This window comes from Elaeis guineensis, chromosome 1 (assembly GCF_000442705.2).
Source record: "Elaeis guineensis isolate ETL-2024a chromosome 1, EG11, whole genome shotgun sequence".
Lineage (NCBI taxonomy): Eukaryota > Viridiplantae > Streptophyta > Magnoliopsida > Arecales > Arecaceae > Elaeis > Elaeis guineensis.
In genome coordinates this window covers 101,503,789-101,513,785 of record NC_025993.2, presented here as the reverse complement: position 1 = coordinate 101,513,785, position 9,997 = coordinate 101,503,789, and positions in this window count along the sequence as shown.

Sequence of the window (9,997 nt, the reverse complement as noted above, 5' to 3'; positions counted from 1 at the left end):
CCAAATTTAATTCTAATGACTTTTTGCGGTCGCTCAGTGAACTCAATGCCATATCATATGTTAACTATTGAGCCATTAATATAACACAAGGCTATGATAGTTTTTGCCATGTTTCACTATATATACAATAAAAAGGATAAATTTACTGATGCTCTCAAAAAAAAAAAAGAAAAAAAAATACAAAAAAGGTTGCATCAACTTACATGTATATATACATACATACATATGAATATAGCTGGGATATATCCGATGATAATCTAAATGTGATTATGAGCATTGTATTGATTCATGCAGGAAATTAAAAAAATATATTAAGCATGCTTCTAAATTAACATAACACCAAAGAAAAAATACCAAGCAATTTTAAAAATTTATTTTAATACATTAAGCATTAAAGGATAAATAAAATATTTAATAAAATTACTAGATAGAAGAGATGGGCTTGAGATTGAGGAGAGCACTGAAAGAGGAGGACCGGTTAGAGGTGGGGGCCATCGTTCGAGGGGAGGAGGGGGCCATGGTGGCTGGTTTTTTAGGTGGGGCAAGGCAAAAGGCAGAGGAATGGGACCGATGGGGAGGGAGAGCAGGCCGGGCGGGGAGGAATGGGGCAAGAGGGAGAGGAATGGGAGGGGGGAGGGGCAGACAAGAGGAAGAGGATCTCGATCGATCACAAAGGAGGAGCAGCCTGATCGGGGAGGGGTGAAGCCTGGGCCGGTCACTGGAGCAAGCCGGTCAGAGAGAAGGAGCAAGAAAGGTCAGGGAGGGGAAGCAGGAAAGGGGCAGACACCAGTCGCAGAAAGAGAAGGAGATAGATCGAGGGGGCGGACGTCGGTTGCTGCAAGGTGGGACTGAAAGATGTCAGGTGGGAGGAGGCCGATCGCAAGGGTGGGGGACCACGGAAGGTGCCTTTCAAGTGGGGCGAGGCAGATCATAGGGGACAACAGGAGGGGTGGGGGAATCGAGGATTGAAATCACATGTGGGATATGCGATTTCTTGTTTGAAATCACATGTCAGACATGTGGTTTCGATTTAAAATTCAAACAGCTCTAGGCTGACGTGAGTGGCTAGGTTAGCCTGAAATCTCATGTTGGACATGCGATTTCAAGACTAACCCGCATGCCCAACATGCGATTTCAACACATAGCATCCTAGTCAACCAAACTAGGGTAGAATGAGAAATAAGTTGGGACTAGGGGTAGATTGGGAAATAAGTTTTAGAAAAGGAATATTTAAAAAACAAAATCCCTCTGCTGGCTGTAGTGTTCTCAGGTCTCCCTCATTGCTTGCTTCTGTGGGGAATAAAAGTGGACTGATTCGAGTCAGGAGCTCTCTCTCTCTCTCACACTATATCTTTTTTTTTTTTTTTTTTGTTATATTTTTTCCCTTCTCTATTCCCGGTTTCCAGTCGGGCGGTTCTTTACCACCTGTTTATTCTTATTTTATTGTTCACATGAAAATGGGATGCTTGACTATTTTTTTTTTTAAGGGAAAAGAAGGTCTACGATTGAATTGTTCTACAATATTTAATTTGATGGAATTCTACCGGATTATCTATAATGTATCTTTCTATCTCTGTTACTGCACAGTTATCCCATTCTTTAGATGAAGCCCTGAAAGTGCATGGATTAATGCATCACCAATCAACTTAGCTTAGCTGGTTGGCATTCTTTCTACTGGAGAAAGATTAGGCTTCAAACAATTGTGATGACATCGTCACGTTAAAAGGAAATGGTGTAGATTGATCCATCGATTTGGTGAATTTGTGATTGTCTGTGGTAACAACAATGTGCGCTGCAAAATTTCCACATCTGAGGATTAGCTATAGTGTAGTTTGAATCGCCACGTGCATCACAAAATTAGGGGACGATATGGATTTGCCAGGGAGTTTGATGACTGACTGCTTTTTGACGAACATTTAGGATTTCTGGAGATTGGTTCTTCTGGGAGAATCTGAGTTTCTATGCTCTCCTAGTCCAGAAAGATAGCAGATGGAATCAATTGTGGGAAAAATTGGACTAGGATACCTTTCTCGAAGTTAGAAGCTTGAACTTTTTGATGACCTGTCTACACAAGTTGCTTTTGACCTCTTAACTCAAGGCAATTTGTGTATTAGGGCTGAAATCGAACCAAATACAAATTGGATATTTGTATATCCGTATATATATCTATTTTATTTGGCAAATATGGATGCCAAAATTCATATTCATATTTATTTTAAATGGATATTGATACAAATCAGACATTGAAATATGGATACAAATATGGATATAGGAGTCAAAGATATTACTTTGTGGATGGTGAATCAAATTAATAGCATACTAATATGGTTAATATTTTTCTTAAAAGTTCATGAGTGCTGTATTAAATTAAATAAAATTAGAAATAAAACTAAATATTTGAATACAGATTAAATAGTTATCTATCTATATGTATATCCATTTTTCTTTATGGATATGCATACGGATAAAAATATTAATCGAATATTTAAATTAATATTTATATTTGAATATATTTGGATATAAAAATAGATTTAAATGGATATTATCTGATGTACTTTTATTCTATCGCATATCCGGTTAACGAAGGCCTTGACTTGAAAATGGAGTAATAATTTCCTTATGCCATGTGTCCACCTAGCGGTACTTTGATACATTGAAATTTCTTGAACAGTTCAGGCATTACTTGGCGTTGTGATGTAGACATACCAGAATGGAAAAAAAAATGTCAGTCTTCTTGATAAAACCAGTGGTTTCGGCTGGCAAGCCTTCTACTAAACATGGACTCATGTCACTCCTGGCATCGCTATTAGGACATCAGCATGGAGGCCATCTTCTGCTGGCCTCTACTAGCACATGCTGCCTTCGGGCAACAAAACCTCTAACTATGGTTAATTGGCCTGCTAAAGTGATCCAAATGATGCTAGATACAAACAACTTTATTTTCCATTTTTGAAGTTACAAAGTTCCAACCACATCAACTTCATTAAGCACTGGCCAAGGTCCATTACTTACTTTTAGAAAAGGAAGGTAGGAGATATTCACTTTCTTGTTGAAAGATGGGAAAGAAATGAATCTCTCTTTCTGGAACGGGTGTATTAGAGTATGAGATTCCTCAACCTTACATCGTGATCCACTTGAGATAATATATATAAGAAAGAGAAAAAGGAAAAAGAGGTTCAAAGCCATGCCCTGGATTTACATAGCCAAATCCAAAGAGACAAGGCCACTATAGTGACTCCACCATTGTGGCGAGTAAATTGTCAAATGAAAGAGAGTTTGAGAGTACTAGCGACCAAATTCTAAAACCTAACCAACTTAGAGAATGCTCTAAGCATACAGAAAGAAAGTACTCGAGCAAAGACAAAGCTAAATCATTTTTCCGGTATACAAACTAAAAAGGCTAAAGTGGAGAATTGTGAGGCTAATATAATTTCTATAAGCCAACTAAACAATAAACACTACATACCATCTCTTTTTGAGATATCCTGCTTATATGAATTGGTTTTCTATGTACATCTCATCCCCAAAAAAGAAGGTATGCTCTTGGTCTGGGATTATCGCTGACCTGCTCATATACTCTGAGTCCGGGATCTTCATCCCATCAAGCCTATTTAATAGCCTGTATGCGATCATCTCCAAGGTCTTAGCATCTAGACTTACTAAATTTTGGATAAAACTTTTATAGTCGGCCTGACCATGAAAAAAATTATGATCGGGCCATCATCGTCTGCCATGTGTCCCCCACCCATTAACAAAAAAAATGTTTCTTCTTCTCCGTGCCCAACCCCCACTTTGGCGGCTCCGTCCCGACACCTACACCCCGCCCCCACCCCCGCCCGGCCGGTGCCTACACCCCAGCCCCCCGCCCCCGCCTCGCCGGCGCCTGCACCCCCCCGCTCTGACTATTGAGGATGTATGGCCAAGACACCACCTCCACAGGATTTTTTCGATACCATGCATCACAGCAAAAAAAAAGAAGAAATAAAATAGAAACACAATCAAATACGTAGATCAGTCAAAAAGCTCACCTCCATGGGACATGCAAGCTTCACTATGAAAAAAAAAATTACAAGAGGAGATCACACTCTCAACCCTCGTACACCCAATCCTTCTCTCAATAAGAAACTCTCCCTCACAAAAGCTCTTTCTCTAGAAAAATTCCCTGAACCCCTAAAATGATTGCTATCCATTATCGGATAGTCTATCTGAAGCCCCTACTTCTACTCTCTGTCAGTGCCTAACTTCAGAGTCTGTCGCTACTGCTGAACTCCCTCTCTATCTGCATGCACAGGTCTCTGTCGAGCCACCACAGGCCACCGATTCTTCTTTGTTTCACCACAGGCCTCTGAAAGGCTAAAATCCATGTTCAAAATGGAGATCAGAGTCTAATCACAAGTCTAAAAATCCTCCTAACTGTCGGATCTCATCACAATCGTGCCCAGCACCAACTACGCCTGTCCGATTGTGCAAATACCTAGGAAAATACCCAGAAACGATGTTCGATCCATGGTGGACCGTGAGAAACCGCTAGAAAATGCCTCCTAATCCATGCAGCCTCTCCATGGACCGTCGGTCCATGCACCAAGCATGGACCGTGTGAACATCTCTGCGGGCCGCGCCTGGTGCGCCCGCCTGAGCCGTGCGCTTTTGTGCGTTCGCATGCTGGCCGCGCTGTGCACTCCCATGCATTTGCGTGCTGGCCGCGCGCTTGCGGCCAGCCTGCACGCTTGTACCGCTGCGGCTTCCATTGGCCTACCATCAGCCTCCGCCACTTTGTGGATCGTGTCACTTTCTTTTATGCATATCTTCTCCATCTAGACTCCGTTTGGGCTGATCTGGAGCTCGTTGGACTTCGTTCGTTGTCTTGAACTTCATTGTAGGCTTAGTATAGATCGAATCTCGAGGTATCAAATTTTAACAATCTCCATCTCGATTCGATATTCAGTCTCCTCCTAACTCTGAGAGCTTTTGGATCTCCTTGCTCCCATGCCCTAGGACAATCGTCTACTGATCATGGATGGGCAAACATGGGAGTCGAGCCAGGCTGCTCGATTCCATCTTCGTCAGATACTGTGCTCTTCCTGACCTAAGACCTACTCGAAGTATCGTCCTATAGTAATAGGAATCTCATCCTGCGATATCATCTCTCATCCTTTCGAGTCTCGCATCTCGTACCTAATCCACTTCTACTTAGAGCTCCTCCTCACTCTGGACTCCTCATGGCTCCTGAAGCTCTACCTCATACTAGACTCTCCGTTAGGTAGTAATATTCTCTTATCTTCTTCTTCTCCTCCAACATCACCCTATCGTCGTGTAAAACCTTCAAGATTTCTCCACCAGCTATCGTCCTGTAGCCTCTTGAATCTAGTCTGCTCAATGAGATAAGATTCCGTCTGAAATAGAATATGTATTAGACCTCTCCCAATCTTCTCACTGCACCATCATATATCCTCCAGCTGACCATCCCGATGCCTCTGATCGCACTGCTCGATCCATCCAATAGATGAACAGTACCCTCACTGCTTTCTAGAGAGTCAAACTATTTCTCTCTGCAACATATATGATAGGTGCATGCAGAATCTAAAATCTACTATTGGAAAGAAGTAGATACTTCATCAGATATCTTCAGGATATCATCCTCTGACACGCTACTGGTCGATGCTGTAGTAGCCCTCGTCTGATCTCTTCATTATGGGCAATATCTGATGCGATGTCCCAACTCATCACACCTGTAGCATTTGATCTTACTCAAATCCCTCACCCTGAACTTGGACCGCTCACCTCGCGATCTCTTACCGCTCCGTCTGTCACCTGCTACTCCTCCAGAAATCACCAAAGCTGAACTATCGCTACCTGAGCTCGAAGCTGGATTCTCCCTCCTGAGAATCTCATTCTGGAGAATTATCAAGTGACCTTATCCATCTTGATGGTGCTCTTCTCCACTAGAAGAGCAGTCATCAAAGACTCATACGAAGGAAGAAGCGATGTTAGCCAAACCAGCACCCTGATCTTCTCCTCAACTTTCTCATCAATACTGAGAAGGTCGGTGATGATCTTTTAGAAGTGACTGAGATGCTCCTGCACACTCTATCCCTCAGTCATCCACAACTGGTAGAATTGCCTCCAGAGAAAGAGAGTGTTGGTGAGAGACTTCACCATGTATAACTCCTTGAGCTTCGACCATAACACCATCGAAAAAGTCTTGTCAAGCACATGGATTACCATCTCATCTGCTAGATACAAGCAAATCATACTCACCGTCTACATCTGGAGCCGCCTCTAATCTTACACCTCCATGATAGTTAGTTTCTCCTCATATAAGAGAGCATCAATCAACCCTTACTGGATGAGCACGTCCTTCACCCTCACTTGCCATAAAGAAAAATTATTCTTTCCACCAAACCTATTGATCTCCACTTTGATTGAGCCTATCTTCTGCATCTTCAATCTTGATCACCACCACTGCAACTTGTGCCCTGACACCACCTCACTCTGATACCACTTGTTGAGGATGTTTGATCATGACACCATCTTCATAGGACCTTTTCGATACCATACATCGCAACAGAAAGAAAGAAGAAATAAAATAAAAACATAATCAAATATGTGGATCAGCTAAAAGGCTCACCTTTAGGGGGCATGCAAGCTTTACTATAAAAAAGAAAAAATTACAAGAGGACATCATATCCTCAACCCTCGTATATCCAATCTCTCTCTCAACAGGAAGCTCTCCCTCATAAAAGCTCTCTCTTTAGGAACACCCCCTGAACCCTTGAAATGATATCCATTCATTGTCTGACAGTCTGTCTGAAGCCCCTGCTTCTACTCTCTGTCGGCACCTAACTTTAGAGCCTGCCACTACTACTGAACTCCCTCTCTATTCTGTGCACATAGGTCTTTGCTGAGCTAGCATAGGCCACTGATTCCTCTCTATTTCACCACAGGCCTCTTAAAGGCCAAAACCTATGTTCAAAATAGAGACTGGAGTCTGATCACAAGTCTAAAAATCCTCCTGACCGTCGGATCTCACCACAATCATGCCCGGCACCAACTGTGCCTATCCGATCATGCAAATATCCTGAAAAATGCCCAAAAACCATGTTCGGTCCATGGTGGATCGTGAGAAACCGCTAGGAAATGCCTCCCGATCCATGTAGCCTCTTCATGGATCGTCGGTCCATGCACCATGCGTGGACTGCGTGAACATCCTCTACAGGCCATGCTTGTGCACGCTCGTCTAGGCCTGGGCCACACCCATGCATCCGCATGCTGGGCTGCACGCTCGCGGCCAGCCTACACTCTCGCACCGTCGCGGCCTCCGCCGGCCTTCATCGCTCCGTGGATCATGCCACTTTCTTTCGCGCATATCTTCTCCATCTGGACTCTGTTTGGACTGATTTTGGACTTGTTAGACTCCGTTCGTCGTCTTGGATCTTGTTATGGGCTCAGTGTAGATCGAATCTTGAGGCATCAAATCCTAATACCGCCCCCTGCCCCTGCCCCTGCCCCTGCCCTACCCTCCGCTCCGACGCCAGCACCCCGACCCTCGACCGCCTACACCCTGGCCCCCCAACGTCCCCGCCGCCCCCACCGTGGCCCCCCACCTCGACCCCGGTTCCCTGCCCCACCTCCCCCCGCCCCGATGCCTGCACCCCGACCCCCGACTACCTGCACCTCGGCCCCCGCCACGGCCCCGCCCCTCTCTTCTCCGGCTCCAGCGCCACCAATCCCCCTCCCTCTCCCCTCCTCTCCTCCCTTTTTTCTCCCTCTCTGCTTCTGCTTTATGATCCATGAGATGGGGGACATGTGGCAGACGATGATGACCCGACCATAATTTCTTCCATGGTCGTGCTGACTATAGAAGTTTTATCACTAAATTTCTTTCGATCCTTATGAATGAATCTCAGCCAGTTTTAATTCTATGTACATGTCTCAGAATTTTGGATAAGTTATTAGAGAACAGATCCAATAAGAAATATAAAAGAGCTGCGTAAAATTAAGTTGACATGATGCCATGGGAACTACCCATTATACGACTGAATCTGCAGGACAACTGAGTCGGCTGGGTAGTTCGGATATAAAGACCGATGATGCCAAAACCTAAAAGTACATTTCCATCCAAAATTATCATAAGAAGAGAAAAAAGAAATCTTATGTGCAATAAAAAAAATTGAGAATGGAGAACTATTGAAGTATTGTGCTAGTTCAAAGAAACAGAAAAGAGGTGTCATGGAAGAAAAAAAATAGTTGGATAAGATACTTCTACGAAGCATTTTTTAAGATGGTGATTTCCCCTCTATACATGGAAAAAGACTCTTGGAAATTCTATCTTCAGAATATAATACTCAATATAGAAAATGATATAAGATGGCACTTTTTAATCATCTTTAGTGAAAAATCCACACCAAAAAAGATGAGGTGTATCAAGAAAGTTTGAGAAAAGCAAAGTTATAAAATAGAAAGTGAGAAAAAGAAAGCACGTTGTATTCAGTTTTTGATGTTTCAATAGATTTATAAGGGTCCAAAGATTGCATGTCTGAATCGATACAACTTTCTAGAGTCCAAAGGTTGTTTGTGTGTGTGTGTATCTTCATAAATGATGCAACTCTATGGACTTTTTTCTTAACTTTGTAGTGGTTTCTCAACAGCTAATAACTATCTATGAATTTAAAAGAATTTAAAATTTCAAATAATAAACTTCTTGTTAGAAGTAAATACTTAACTTATCCTTTATATATATATATATATATATATATATATATATATATATATATATATATATATATATATATATATATATATTATTGAAAAATATTGTATGATAATCCCCCATTTATTTTTTTGTTATAATAATGTCGCTAATATAAGAAAGATAAAGAGAAAACAAACTTGGGTTTAGTATAGTGCAAGCTTTAGGTGGATTACTCTTGAACCAAAGATTTAAACAAAATTATATTTTGAAAAACTAAGAGGATCAAATCTTGATCTTAATTAATCAAAACACCTAAATTATTGTTCATAGTATATATTAGGTTCTCATCACTAACGTAACGCATTATAGGCCATGTACTTTATCCTAATTTACCAAGTCTGCTATAGTCTTATTGGTGACCTCTTGGAAGCGACCCTAACTTCCATAGTTGCAAAAGCAAAACTCATCAAGGGTGACCATAATCTTATTTTTCACCCCACATAAGCTATGAATTAAGGACATGGTCCAACCTATTTTATTGTGAATAATATGGTATGTTCATATCCACATGCAACTTCATATAGTTTTATATCCCCACTGCTCCAAAGATAAAAATGCACTAGAAATGCAAGCTATATGCAAACATGTCATGGATAGCAACTTAACTAATTTTTTTAAAAAAACTCTAAACAACGATACTCTAGTTATTGCTTAGAATCTTAAACCGATATCCCTTTTTAGAGCAGGCTATGGTTAAGTCCTTTTAATTCTAGTTTTCGTAGTTAATAAAGCGGTGAAGCGAGCTGCTGGAGATCAATAAGAAGGTGGAAGCATTTCTTTTTTTTATGTCCACCAAAAAGAAATGCTTCCACCTTCTTATTGATCTCCAGCAGCTCGCTTCACCGAAAAAATCTCCAGAAGCTCCAAAATGGACGTCATGGCTGACGGGTAAAGAATAACGCCAAATGAAACATCAAAAACAAGAAGAAGAAGAAGAAGAAGAAGAAGAAAAGAAGGACGGTGGAGATGCGACATGGAATCGAATGGCCACCTTACATTCTCTCTCTCTCTCTCAAATTTCATCTAAGTGTTACATCTATCCTGATCAAGAGATCCATCATTGGTAGCTAATGAACCACTTTGCAGCATCATATATCCTTAGACATTTGTGCCAACAGATTTGGTGTTATTTTTTGCTAGTTATTCAATGCAGGCTAAGCAGCTTAGATTATCACTCCTAGATCCTTCAAATTTGCATTGCTTCTCTAATTGAAGGAAAATATACATGTACATGCTTTATTACAT